This window comes from Rattus norvegicus, chromosome 5 (assembly GCF_036323735.1).
Source record: "Rattus norvegicus strain BN/NHsdMcwi chromosome 5, GRCr8, whole genome shotgun sequence".
Taxonomy (NCBI): Eukaryota; Metazoa; Chordata; class Mammalia; order Rodentia; family Muridae; genus Rattus; species Rattus norvegicus.
The window spans coordinates 95,640,349-95,655,340 of NC_086023.1; the positions used below are offsets into that span (position 1 = coordinate 95,640,349).

The window sequence follows — 14,992 nt, forward strand, 5'->3', positions numbered from 1 at the left end:
GTCATGCAGGCATACAGGCTTGGTTTATTCCAGATTCCCTGACTTAATAATAAAACTGACCAGGAAATCCAGAATAGCTCTATAGTCATCACATTATCTACAAATCTAACATCTATTCCACCACTGTCTTTTAAAACTGATCCTGTCCAACTTGTTCTGCATATTCTCATTGCGGCATGGTTAACCCACCAGGGGCTATATCCTTAAAGAAAACGATCTCTCCCTTTCCTAGCAGCTATCCATTGACAATGGCCCCGGAGCTGAGGGTGGGACTTGGTGCTCAGCACCATGCTACAATTTTTGTCTATCTTGATGTTGAGCAGGTCTTGGGCATGTTATCCTACTCATTGTGATTTCATATGTGCAACTGCCTTGCTGTGTCTAGAAAACACTATTTCCTTGCAATCATCTATGACATCTTGCTTGCAGGACTTTCTGCTCTCTCTTATTCGTGATTGCTAAGTTTGAGGAGGCTGGAGTATACAATATGCACTCCATGTAAGGCTGAGCTTCCCACACTTACTCTCTGAACCTTGACTAGTTGCAGATCTCTGTGCTAACTACCACCTACCTTTTCTGTAAAGGCTTCTTTGATGGTGATTGAGAGATTTACAAATCTATAGGTAACCATGAATGAGAGAGTCAGTTTAATACTATACTGATTTAGGTGAAGAACAGTAAAGACCTCATGACCTGTCCATCTACAAGTTCTTGGTCCTAATAATCAATATGGATGTCAACTTATGGAATGGAACCTAAATCCAATCAGAAAGCAGTTGGTTACCCCCATGACATTCCTGCCACTATTGCACCAGTGAGATTATATTGCAGGCCCAGTCATTAACATAGTCCACAGACTTCACAAGGTGGGTAAAACTGATGATTATTTTCTCCTCTGGTGGCATGCCAAGCACATTCTAGCCCTGTGAAAGCTAATCGATACAGATGAAGCTTCTAGTTTAATTTTTCTGTGTTGTAAGATCAAGTACGTGGTATCTTCAGCAATGGGTTTTACTGTGAAATTATAGAGGATGATAAGAACTGTAGCAACAGCCTGTATAAATTAATGGTCTAAGGGATGTGACTGGCCACAAACTCCAAAGGAAGTGACCTACTCTTGGTACTAGGCTTTTCATTTGTTAGCTTGTAGTATCTAGGAAAGGTACGTCATTACAGATTGATTTCATCGAACACACACACACACACACACACACACACACACATGTATAAATATTTACATATTTTAGGAAGCTTATATAGTAGTTGGTTTCATATGACTCTTCTGACATATCTGCATTGTTATCCCACATATTCCTTTCTCTAGCATGCCCACCTATCACCATTATATTTTTCCTATCCTATTATTCCTCTTTAACCTCTCTTTTATCACCATCTACTACCTCTCATTCCTTGTCTTCCTAGGGGGAACAAGGGAACAAGTACAAGGGGTTCTTACTAGTGTTTGACGTATATAAGTATTCCCTGTGAACAAAATTAGAAATTATTATATAACTCAAGGTGCCAGAGGTTCATAGAAGTAAAATAATAGGCCCAGAAAGTTTCAGATGTGGATAAGAATGATGGAGTGGAAAAGCAAATGAAAACAAAATGAAAGGTGAATGTGATTGACAGAGATTAAGAGTGTGTTAAAAATCCAGAGCATGATGGCTAGTTTTTGTTTCCTTAACACAACCTAGAGTCACGTGAGAAACATGGAACAGCATCATTTTACTAGAAGGTAGGCAAGGCTATGGTAGCATTTTCTTTGTGTGTGAAGGCCATAGTAGCTTGCTGTGCTCCCACGTGAGCAGTGCCATCCCTTTGGCAGGTGGTCCTAGGATGAAGGTAAAATCAGGTGGATCACGCCATGGCAAGAAAACCAGTAAGCATAGTTCTGTCATGATCTCTACTTCAGTTGGTGCCTCCAGATTCCTGCCTTAATTTCCTCCCCTGATTTCCCTTCATAATGGACTATTACTTGTAAGTATAACATAAATTAAACTCTTTTCTCCCCAAGTTACTTTTGGTGACGATGTTTATGATATTAATAAATAGCATTAACTAGGAGATCATATAGAAACTTACTAATTTATAAGCTGACCAGAATTTTAATTTTTCAAATGATTTTGAATAAGTGGGAATATAGAAAACATTAAGTTTTTAAATGAAAAGCTCAGTGCCGGGTGTAGGATACTTCTCTAAGAGTTCTTTTTTCAAACCCCAACTCTGTTGCTGTCACTAAGAGGTGTTTGCTGACAGGAACCTGGTGTGGCTGTTCTTGGGAGGTTGTGCCAGCACCTGACCAATGCAGATGCTTGCAGTCAACCATCAGACTGATCTTGAGGACCCCAGTGGGAGTGGACGGGGATTACAACCCCATTGGAGGAAGAAAGCCCGCTGGGCAGACCACCCAGTACTCCCAAGGACTAGACCACCAACCAAGCGGTGCACAGATAGGGATCTATGGCTCCAGATACTTATGTAGCAGAGGATGGCCTTGTCTGACATCAATGGTGGGGGTTGGGGGAGCAGGTTTAATGCTCTAGTATAGGGGGATACTGGAACTGTGGAGTAAGAGGGAGTGGGTGGGTGGGTGGGTAGGGAAGCATCCTCATAGAGGCAAAGGGGAGGCAGGAGAGGGAAGATGGGATGGTGTGTGTGTGTGTGTGTGTGTGTGTGTGTGTGTGTGTGTGTGTTGGGGGTGGATAACTAGGAAGGAGGATATCATTTGAGATGTAAACTTCAAATAAAACAACAGCAGCAGCAACAACAACAATAGCAAAAGAGTTTGTGGCAACAGAGGCCTCATGGTGGTTGCAAAATAATACAAACTTGGGATGGAGACATGACTCAGAAATTAAAAGCACAGATGAGGTTTAGTCCCCTGCACTCACATGGTGTCTTGCAACCATCTGATTCTAGTTCCAGGGCATTTAACACCTCTTTGGCCCCTTAAGACAATAGACATGTCCATACATATATGCATTCATACATACATGCATACATGCATACATATATACATGCATACATATATACATATGCATACACACATAAAACATTTACACAAATAAAAATAAATCTAAAAGTTTTTGTACAAAACATGGCCAATACAAGGTATGATTATTGCTTTCAGTTATTTCTGGAACTATGTTGTAAGATCCTATAGCTGAAGATATTATATACTTTGAATATGGAAAACAGAAAAATGAAGGTGAAATGTTTTGGTAGCTTCTTTCCTTCTGGCTAGAACACCAACCTTCTACTGACAATATTGGCATTACTGTTTGGCGGGAGGTAAACAAGTACTTTCTGGCTGGATTTGGGGCCTGCTTTGTGGGAGGGAACTGATGCCTGTTACTATAAACCCAGTGAAAATCCTATGGCTGAGTGGTCACAAGTCATTGCTAAACACATACACACATATGCATGGGGGTGAGGGGGGAGAGAGAAAGAGAGAGAGAGAGAGAGAGAGAGAGAGAGAGAGAGAGACCATCACATGTTCTCTCTCATGTTTGAATCTTACCAGATAACCTATGTGTAATTTATGAGTGGTGATGACTGTGGGCACAGGCTATTAGCCTAGCAAGGAGACCAGAGGAAAAAGATGAGGGGGAATAGGTCTTGAGGAGGTATGGGAAGAGAACAGGACATAGGTGACATGAAAGTTGACTATGAGAAGGAAGGGGACCAGGTGAACAAGCAAAGGTTTGGGGAGTTGATGGGAGAGGAGAACAAAGAAAAGACATTTGTTTGAAAATGTCATAATGAAAGCTAGTATTGTGGATTCTTATAAAAGGAAAACGCCCCAACACTTTATGGAGCTATGGAAATAGTTCCATATAGTTCAGTTACTGAAGAGCTTGCCTTGTAGGAATGATTACTGGAGATTGATATCCGGGACACATATATCTGGGCACCATGGTGCTCCCTTGTGTCCTCAGTGCTGAAGAGGTAGAGGCAGGGGGATCTCTGCGGCTCACTGGCCAGCCAGCCTAGCTTACAAGCACACACATAAAGATATAGTTTATGTGCACGATGTGCTTACTGTTTAATGCAGGTAGTATAACTTTATCATGTTATGGTTGTAAGTAGTTGGCAAAAAGACAGAAGAAAATATGTATTCCATGCATGTTTGTGAGGTTAAAGCTTCTGTATTCTTCCCTGTGTTTTGAATCATTTCTATTAGAATTCACTTTCATAAGATACATTACTGAAGATATCCCTCCGGTAAATTCTCACAAATGCATTTTCCAACAGCAATTTGTTTACATAAAACCTCAAAAATCAAGCAAAGTGTATTATTTACACATGAGAGGTTCTATTCTGAGTCTGCATACATCTGGCACAGCTCATATTTTTACTTAATTTAAATGGATAAGTGTTGGAACGAGTGCCTTCCATTTAATTGCTCTACACTGGTAAGCTTCTGCCCCAAATTTAAAAGTATGTTTACAGGAATGCGATCCCTATTACGGCAAACTTCCCCATTCCATTCCCTATCATTTCCCTGCCATTTCTATGTCTTCTCATGAAGAATACAAAGAATGTTTATATTCATTACTGTCAAGGTCCTTCACAGTTGATCGCCCTTTCATTGGTGGCCAGTGAAAAGGAACACTGTAAGACAGTAAGGCACAATGGTTATGGCTGGCTTTAGAGCTAGGCAGACAGATGTAGGTTGAGTCCTTACCCTGTTCATGCCCTTACCCTATTCATTTGGCAGACATTCATTAAATACTCACTTTGTGGTAGCATTGAGCTAGGTTCTGAAAAAGCAGTGGTGGATAAAACAATATATAGTACTTCAATTCTCAGAAACAGTTTTAGTTTAGCAAAGAGTTCAGCTATGAATTGTGTAATCAGATTAGTGAATTCGGATCAGAGCTAAAAGTCACAGCTCTGGAGCACAGAAGCATAGCAACAGAGTGGCGAAGACTGAACACCAGATGTGAATTTTTTTTCAAGTGCTGGGACTTTCTCAGCCTGTGCAAGTGCCCACCATCGAGCTATATCTTGAGCCCTGGGATGGATAATTTCTAAAAACATTTCTTATTCACATGGCAAGCCTGTCTAAAATAATATAGATGTAATAAGTATTAACAATTACAATAATAGCTATGCTTTAAAGGTATTAATAAAGTTATTTTCATGAATTAAATTGAATTATAAAATATATAAACACACTTATGAATTAAATTTATTCTTTTTTTTTTTGGTTCTTTTTTTCAGAGCTGGGGACCGAACCCAGGGCCTGGCGCTTCCTAGGCAAGCGCTCTTCCACTGAGCTAAATCCCCAGCCCCTTAAATTTATTCTTAACAAACAAAAACTATAATTCACTGTTTGTGTTATTTGAACATTTAAAAGAAAGACCAAGCATCAGGACAGATTGCGAGACTGCAGCGGTTCAAGCAGTTCCTTTCACTCACAGTCCTTGTGCATACATTGCTACCTTGGTGTAGACCCTTAATTTAGAAATGTAGTGTTCTGGACCTGAGACAGCCTGCATCTGAGACATGCAGCCCTATGGGTTACATTCAGGAATCTGTTTACTTGAGTGTTTTATGACCAGGAAAGGGAATAGGTGACAAGGAGGTATGAGAACCAGAGCAGTGTCTGAAAAATTCCCTCCAGTTGGCAACAGAGAGCAGAACACACAGAAACCGCAGACTGTACTTCACTTGCTTTTGTAAACCTGGGACTGACTGAGAACTGAATGGAGACAATGTGACTCATGACTAAGGTATTTACAGGATGGACAGTCAATTGTGACTAGTAATATTAGAATCAATAGGGTACGTAGTTTTTGTGTTTGTAGTTCAAAGTGTGTGTGTGTGTGTGTGTGTGTGTGTGTGTGTGTGTGTGTGTGTGTGTGTAAACTCCTCATTTATTATGAGGAGTTGGGTCATGTGATTCTGGAGACCTATGGCATACAAGAAATATGGCCAGTATTCTGGACACCCAATGACACAGATTCACCTTAAATGGTCACAACCTTGAAACCATGAAAAAACTGACATCTCAGCTCAAGGCAGTCAAGAATAGGGCCACTCTCAGCTACAGGAGGGCAGTTTTTCTATGTCTTCACCAGACTGAATGAGAACTCTAGTTATGGAGCACAACTTGTTTGCCTTAGTCGTTTTAAACATTAATACCATGACCTCTGAGACACATGCAGAATGTGGTTTGACAACACACATGAGACTCCTGTGGTGGAGTCAAGTTGACCCACATAATTAGTCATCATAGTAGATATTATCTTAAGAAAAATGAAGTGTTTAGAATAATCCGAATTGTTCTAGTTGGGACAGTTTAATGATTTGGTGGTTCATTAACTCAGATGATGAATCCTAGAAAAGTAGTGGGTCGAAGGTCAAAATTTCTACTGTGATCATTGTGAGTTTGAGGTGACTCCATGATACTAATGAGTTTATGAGCACAAACTGTCTGGGACTCAAAAGAGAAGTTCAGTTTAGAAAGAATAATGCGAGAGTCAACAGTTTGCAGATGCTGGTGGAAGAACCCAGTGCAGTAAGAGAGGATGAGAAGTACCAGACAGAGGAAAGACTCCCACAGTCAGAACTTGGTAATTACGATATTTAATTTTTAGATCAGAATGGTGGCCTGGAAGTCTGGACTGGAGTTGCAAATGGATGCTGAGTACAAGAATACTGAGACCTAGGGTGAAGGTTGGAGAGCTTAAACTGAGGGCTGCTGATCCCTAGAATGTGCAGGCAGGAGAAGCAAAGGGCTCAACAATGAACTCAAGACTGGGAGGAGATAAATTCCAGAGAAGTTTGGCTATGAAAGACAGAAGAGAAGTAAGGTCACTGATTACAGAGTTGTTGTTGATAAGGTTTTCAACATATTTTCCCTACTAAGCCCAGTGAAAACAGCTACCTAGTATAATCAAAACAGCAAAACATTTTACCTATCTTTCAGCAAATATATACAGAACGAACACATCTTACAGCCTGACATAATCCTTCTGCAAAGACATTCTTCTTAACTTTTAAAATTTGGAAGAAAAGACTATAAAATGCAATCTATTAAATACAACCACTTACAGTAAACAATTATATGTGAGACATAGCACAGGATTAAACCTTTCTTGTAGGATTCCCCATAGTATTAAATCTCTAAAGCAAACTTGTTCACGGGATTCAGGGAAGCTCTGAATGTCATTATATCCTTTTCCTGAGGCCTCATGTGATAAATGAGTTTTTCCTTCTCTGCACATGGCATGTACTGTTTCACTGTATAGGCAAAGGGGACTATGTAACTGATACTATTTCCCATAGCAGGGGAGCACAGAACAGAGCAGTGCATGACTTTAACCCTGGGCAGACAAAGCTGAGGGAGTCATTTTGTCTTTCTCATGCTTTTCATTATTTTCTCAGTCAATCAGGAAGTGTCCTCTGCTCCCCATCTTCTTGGGTTGGGCTCTAAATTAGGCACGAACATAAAAAAGTTGTAGCCGTCTATCGTAATCAGGACCACACACCTGTAACCCCACAGCACTGCTTTTTCCCAAAACCCATTTTAAGGCAACGTTTGGCAAACAGCTTGACACCCTCAAGGGTATTTCTGGAGTCATCTGGTATGAAGCCAGGGAAGAAAGACAGGTTCACTTTACAGGGTGATACTGAGGCACTGAGCATACATCCCTTCTCCCCTACCACTCAGGCAGAACTGTTAAGGAAGCCATTCCTTTGGAAGAAGGGAGGTGTGTTTTTAATGAGCAAGAGACATTAAAGGGAATTTGGGGCCTCTCGAATCACCAGCATCACAGCAAGCTTTCAATTAAGGGGACATCTGTTGGGAATGCAGGGGAATCTCTATCCAAAAGTCAGTTGCTAATCACATTCACCTGGCCAAGCACCAGGCAGTCCCAGCGCTGGGGCTGGTTGCTATCTCCTCCATGCTCAATCACACTGTGTTAAGGGGCCACCTGGGCAATGTGTTAGCTCATACCTGCTGACCCACCTAGTCTAACAAAATGCACAGAAATCAGCCTTCTAAATAGACAGAAGGCAGCTTCTCCTGCCTAGAAAGGGAAACAAAACAGTGAGCAAGGAAAAGCCCAAGACCGGAAATACACAAGATGCTGTCAGGAACCCGGCATTACTCTGTGACGATTGGTTTTACTGTCCTTTTGATTGTAGAGGTAAGGGATTCTTACATTTTGGGGAGGAGTAGCCTTTCTATTTTCAGAATTATAGCATCTAAATAGAATCTGGGGAGTAGAGAGAGACGTTAAAAACACGTGTGGCTCTTCCAGAGGACCTGGATTGAGTTGCCAGCAATCAATGTGACCCCTAAAAACTGCTCTTTATCTCTAGTTCCAGAGGATCTGATGCCCATTTCTGATGTCTGTGAGTACTGCATACACATGGGGCAGAGGGATACATTCGGGGCAAAACTGTAATGTGATAAACAACAGTCTGATCTGGAGAGGGTTACATGAAAGAGCATTGCATACACACGTGCAGATGTGTCCATGGCAAACAGGTACGTGCATCTGGATGATTATTCTAGAGACCTCTTATGCTAGAGACCTCTCTCCTAAACATAAAAAGTACAAGATACAAAAATAAAGGTGACGATTTCGTGTCATTTACTTTATATTTTCTAATCCCATCTAACCTTTGTTCCTTTTTCCAGCTCCAGTTAGAGTTGTCTATGCAGTTCCAGACTTTTACTTTTAATCAAGTTTTCATCCTGGATACCTTCTGTTTTGGAGGACCATGTAGGATTAAAAAGTCTCTGTCACATAGAAATACCTTCCTCCCTCTCTCCCCTTACCCCTGCACTGACATACACAACACATCTTAGGTTTAGCAGTAACTTTTATAATCATTGATGTAGATATTAAAATCATGTTGTAATGATAATATTTTCCTTAAATATTAAGAAATCAATGTACTTGAAATGAAAGCAATGGAAGTAACTGACTTAGTCACAAACTTATAGTTTAATCAAAATGATTAATAACCAAACACAGGCCTCCCTCTCAGCACTTATAAGGAATTGATACATTGTAATAAGAATGAACACTAACATATGCTCTAGCAGAGACTGTAATTCCCAAAAGCTACCTCTATTTTCTGATGGAGATAATCAGTAAGTAGATCTCCAAGGCATGTATTAATCACTGTCAATTGTGACTAAATAAAGGTTCTGATTGGCTGCTCAGAAATGCTCAGTTGCTAAAGAAACTAGAAAACCTTGGGAAAATATCTATTTTTCCATCTCAGAAATACCTACTAGATGAGATCACAAATAGCTTTAAGTGAAAGGAAATAAATCTAAAGAAATAAATGCATAGATTTTCTGAGACTTGGTTAATGAGAGCTAATAATTAATTTATGTTGGCAGAGGAAAGTAAAGGAAAGGAGCTAATGTGTGCTTTACAATTTTTACATCCAATGATCAACCGTCGCTAGTACATAGCAGCTTGTACCGTACACAGTCCATGTGATCAGCCATCTCTAGTACATAGTAGCGTGTACCATAGTCCCTATGTACATTTAAGCTCACATATTCATGTTAATGCTGATGTAAATGCTAGTGTTGCCCTCAAGAATTCCACAATACCAACATTATATCTGGAATCCAGGCTAAGCTATTATCAGCTGATAATTTAAATTTAATATTTGCTTTAGTGTTTGCAACCACAGCTGTAGTTACTATATAACAGTACTAATATATATTAATATAAATAGCTAGTTACTATATGGCAGTACTAATAACTTTCTACATTTAGATGTACAGGCATGAAGTTTTATATTCTCTAACAACTATGTCTTGACTGAACGAGTAGCTCAATGTTTTGTTTAGTAGCAAAAGAACTGGAAGCTTTGAACAAAAAAATAAACTAAGAAATGTTGCTTGTAATATTCAAATAATGCCACCAACACTATGTCATTCTTCCTATCCTTGTCTTTTTTGCCCTCTTAAGAAAAAGCAGTAGATTTGCTTTCCCTGAAGTTGCCCAGGCAACTTGTCCGCGCGTGTTTTGATGCTCTTTCTTTGGCTTTAATAAGAGAGAGAGGTCAAACAAACAATCATTTGTTCCAGGTCACTTTGGACTTGAGCAGAGCACTTCTGTGCTATCTATGCTTGAGTTGAGGCAATAGCTAGTCCTTACACCAGGGACACTGATGACCAATCCCTTTTACCTAGCTGGGGAACTTCTATCTGGGCTAACTGAATCTGAGGTTGGGGTTGCTGACTTGGGTTTTTATATCTCTTAACATCTAATATAATAAAGCTATTATCACCTTGAGAGGACATTATTTCATGGATTACCAGATCAGTTCCAGGAAGTTTATATAACTAGTCCAGTGTGAACTGGAGGAGACAGGATCAAGGTGTGAATTCAAACTGGTCAATGAAGAAGAAGTGATACTTAGAGCAACAATGGGAACCTCAGAATAATAATGATGTGCTTAGAATAACAATAGGAGGCTTGGGACATGCATAGGATGCTTAGAGCAGGCAAAGCTGGTCCAATACCCAGGAAGAAACAAGACTACTTTTCTTTTACCTGAGAAGATTCAGAAAGAGAAAAAGAGCAAAGAGTAGTGTCTGCCTGACATGGTCAGTCCTAAATGAGGAATATTTTAACTTCTGTCTTTATATTAAACATATATGCACACACCATGTAAGACAAACTATAACATTTTTGCTCAGATCATTTATTTTAAATTAAAGTAAGAATAGAAATGTCATCTGGGGGTGGGGATAGAGAGTTTAACAACAGTTAAAATGACATTTTATGTGTTAGATCATGTTCATTTAAGGTCACTTCTGTACACATGCATAAGGACTCATCCAGAGGCCTAATAAAAAGAGAAGAGTGGTGTTTCCTTATCTTTTATTTTAGAAACAGCTCATAGTAACTTAAAAGGTAACAGTGGTAAGTATCTTGAAATAATAATAGAGTGCTTGCTTCAGCAGCACATATTCTAAAATTGGGATGATACAGAGATTAACACGGCCCCTGAAGAAGGATGACAGGCAAATTTGAGAAGCCTTCCATATTTTTGAAGAAAATAGTCTCAGGAAGTAGAGGGAGAGAGGGATCTGGGTGGGAGAGAGGACAGAGAGGGAAAGAGGGATCTGTTCACATACTGGAGGAGATGGGGGATAAGTACAGAGGGTCAGGTATTTGAAAGGACGTATGTAGCAGTGGGGAGGGGAAACTGGGGGCAGCCACTAGAAACTTCCAGATGCCAGTGACCCAAGAGGTCCCCAGAACCGAACAGGGAGGACATTAGTCAAAATACCCAAAGGGGAGACAGAGTCTGTAGAGACCATATCCAGTGGATAGGCACTGCTCCAGGTGAGGAATGGGGCTACCCACCCACCTCAAAAATATTAATCCTGAATTCCTCCTGTAAAAGGAAATGCAGGGACAAAGAGTGGAGAAGAAACTCAGGGAAGGGTCATCCAGAGATTGCACCAGCTAGGGATCCATCCCATCTGCAGCCACCAAACCCAGACACTATTGCTAATGCCAAGAAGAATTTGCTGACAGGAGCCTCGTATAGCTGTCCTCTGAGAGGTTCTGTCAGAGCCTGACCAATACAGATGCAGATGCCAAACATCAGACTGAACACTAAACCCCCAGTGGAGAAGTTAGGGCAAGGACTGAAAGAGCTGAAGGGTTTTGTAACTCCACAGGAAGAACAATATTAATTAGATTCCCCAAACCTCCTGGGGACTAAACCACCAACAAAAGAGTACACATGGGGATACCCATGGCTTGAGCTGGATATGTAGCTGAGGATGCCTTATCTGACATCACTGGGAGGGTAGCTCCTTGGTCTTGTGAAGGCTCGATGACTCAGGGTAGCTGAATGCTTGGGCACTGAGGCAGGAGTGGGTGGGTGGATGGGTGGGAGAGCACCCTCATAGAGGCAGGGGGGAGGGCGAGGGTATAGGGAGTTTGTGAAGGGAACGTGAGATGGTGGATAACATTTGAAATGTAAATAAATGAAATAATCAATAAAAAGTGTGGAAAAAGAGAAATAATAGTAGAATATAGGCACCCTTGCCAGATGCTGTGGAAGCCTTCGGTTCTGTTCATTAGAAACATGGGATTGGGGCATAAGAAATACCAGGGCACATGCTTTGTAGATGGATGGAGGTCACTTCTGCGCTGGGGTTACTGTGAAATTGTATAGTGTTGTACATGTGATTGCCAAGTCCTATGATTTTTCCCAAAGCACTATAAAAATGGGAAGATGCAGTCTATGTGAATGTTTTAATTAAAAAACCCTTTAAACTGTGTTACACCGTTTACACAGCTGAAGAGACTGAGCTGTGTGCAAACCATTATCATTTACAAAAAGAAGACAGCCATTTTCTAAATTTGGAGCAGTGAAATATTTTAATTTTGCTATTATGTCTACTATTTGTCTTCATAAGGCACAGTCCCAGGGGCCTCAGCCACTATTAAATCCAGCATTCCACATCACGCCTATGATTCAGTACCTCTGAGAGTGGAGTTCTTTAAGTAAGTCTGCCATCCTGGTGTCATTGGCAAGCTCTCAACTAAGCAACAAGCCTACTGCTTCCAAAGGCGAAATATTGTGCTTGGGTTTTCTATACTTTCTCTTAGCCCCTCAATTCAATTAACTATTTATTGCACTTTAATCATTGCTCAGCTTGCTGCTTACTGCAAAGGAAGGTTAAAAACACAAACACAAACAAGCAAACTAAACAAAAACCTTCATTCTTAGTGGGATAGAAGGAGGGAGCATTTGCTGTAAATTTCCTGCGTGTCTAGTTCACTGGTGGGTATTTGTAGCACACTGTGGAGGAACTTAAGGAATCAGAATTCACTCTGCAAGCAGATATAGGTCTTGTACCAATTAGGAAATAAAACTATAATTGAATTTTCAGAAATTACCAGTCCCTCTCTCTTGAAGAGTTTTATCACCTCACCCCTATAGCTGAGGACATCAGGATTTCTGGTCACTAGGAAACTCAACCATTTCCCAACTCCATGTACATAAGAAACCATGTTTGGATGAAAAGACAGTTCCTGTTTGTACCTTTTCTCCTAATGTTCACCCTGTCCAAATTTTGACAGTTAGTAGACCTTGGTGTGAGGTCAACATTCTAATGTAAATTAGAATGACAAATATTTTTGTTGAGACAATTCACCGATTTCCTTTTGTTAAACTGTGACAACACTTAGCATTCACAAGCTTTGGAAAATACAGGTAATCTCAATGGGGCTATGGAAACATCTTTTATGATTAGACTACTATTTGCTTCTGGTATCTGTGATACAGTGTGATTTTTGTCAATTTGATACAAACTCGAGTCGTGAGGAATAGGGAACCTCAGGTAAAGAATTACTTCTATCAGATTGAACCATGGGCATTTCTGTGAGGCATTTCTCGATTGAGGATGGATTCACTGAGAGGTGACATTGTACAGGTCCTTTCTTATGCAGGTCCTGAGCATGTTGAGCATGCCTTAGAGAGCAAAACAGCACACTCTGTTCCTTCATGGCCTCTGCTACAGTTCCTGCCTCCAGGTTACTGCCTTGGTTTCCCTTAATGATAGAACACTCTCCAAATTGTTTCTGGCCAGTGTTTTATCACAGCAACAGGAACATCGTGGGGTACCAGGAAAAAATGAGGCTATAAGTAGCAAGTTAGCATGAGCTAGAGAGTCCAGACAACAAGGCTAAAACTATTCATCCTGTGTGACCATGCACAATCCTCTAAATGATAGTAAGCTCCCCTGGTTGTCTTTCACATGATTCTTACACTTTACTTGCTCATCGTGGTCACTTTTCCCTATGTGCTGGTGTAGCCTGCCTTGACCATCTGCCTAATGATTTGCCTGAAACCCAAATCCTTTTAGACTGCTACCAAGAGTCCAGTATCCCCGCTGCATGCTCTTGTAAGTAATAAGACAATAATAATAATAATAAGTTTGTGGCAGGTGCTGTTAGGAAAAGTATATTCCTCTCCCTGAAACATTTAACACCTTCCTAGTTTCCTTACCAACCTTAAGAACCATTCTACTCTTTATCTCATGAATTCAGCTTCTTATAAATTCTTACATGAGTGAGGTCATGTACTACTTGTACTTCTGTGTCTGGAATTTTTCATTTAGTGTACTGTTCTCTAGTTTTATCCACACTGTTAATTAAGGCAAGGTTTATTGCCTTATTAATTATTATTTTGTGCATATATATTTGTGTAGTGTGTGTGTGTGTGTGTGTGTGTGTGTGTGTGTGTGTTATACATTATTCTACCCATCTGTTTTACAGGCTGCCATCAAATTCTTGATCTTACCCATCCTGCCCCAGCCTTCCAGGTTCTGGGGTTCAGGCATGCTCCACCATGCCGGGGGCACATTTTCTTTAGTTATGCATCTGTGGATAGAGACATAGACTGATTGCACATCCAGCTTTTGTAAAAACGTGTACTGAACATGCAAGTATAGATGTCCTAGAAAGTTGAAATACATTACCTCTCTTTGCAAAAGACATTCTTAGTGATACTCTAAAAAGCTAATAAAACAGGGTTAGAAATAATAAGCCAATTCGGTAAAGTAGGCTATCAAATCAGTGTGTGAACACCAGTCTCATTTCTATATAGTAACAACAGCAGGATATACATGAAAACAATGAAGGAAACCTTTCTGTTGTAACAGCATCACAAAGAAAAAAAAAAAAACAAAACCAAACCAACCAATCAAACAAACAAACAAAAACAACAACAAAGATAACGAAGAGCAAGAATGAAGAACCCTTAAAGTTAAATTTATCCAAGCAGGAGAAAATGTACATACTTACATTTGCATTTGCCTGCATTTGCAGTTACACACATGTTGGGTATTTACAGTGTCTACTAATAACAGATCCTTCAAATGCCATCCAGAGACACATCTGGCTTTCATGTGCTCATTTTCTTATCAAAGAGTTCCCCAGGAAGCCCACAGAGTGAAAGTTTCACTTCCATT

At 40.2% G+C, this 14,992-nt stretch overlaps 1 protein-coding gene and 1 non-coding gene across 45 annotated transcripts in view; one reads left to right on the plus strand and one right to left on the minus strand.

The window, feature by feature from the left end:
• Positions 1 to 14,992, minus strand: part of Ptprd (protein tyrosine phosphatase, receptor type, D) — a 2,322,278-nt gene that overhangs the window by 547,128 nt on the left and 1,760,158 nt on the right. The gene's annotated exons all lie outside the window — the stretch shown is intronic.
• LOC120103209 (U6 spliceosomal RNA) lies at positions 10,945 to 11,048 on the plus strand. Its single transcript, XR_005505303.1, has one exon. It is a non-coding gene; the product is annotated as a U6 spliceosomal RNA (small nuclear RNA).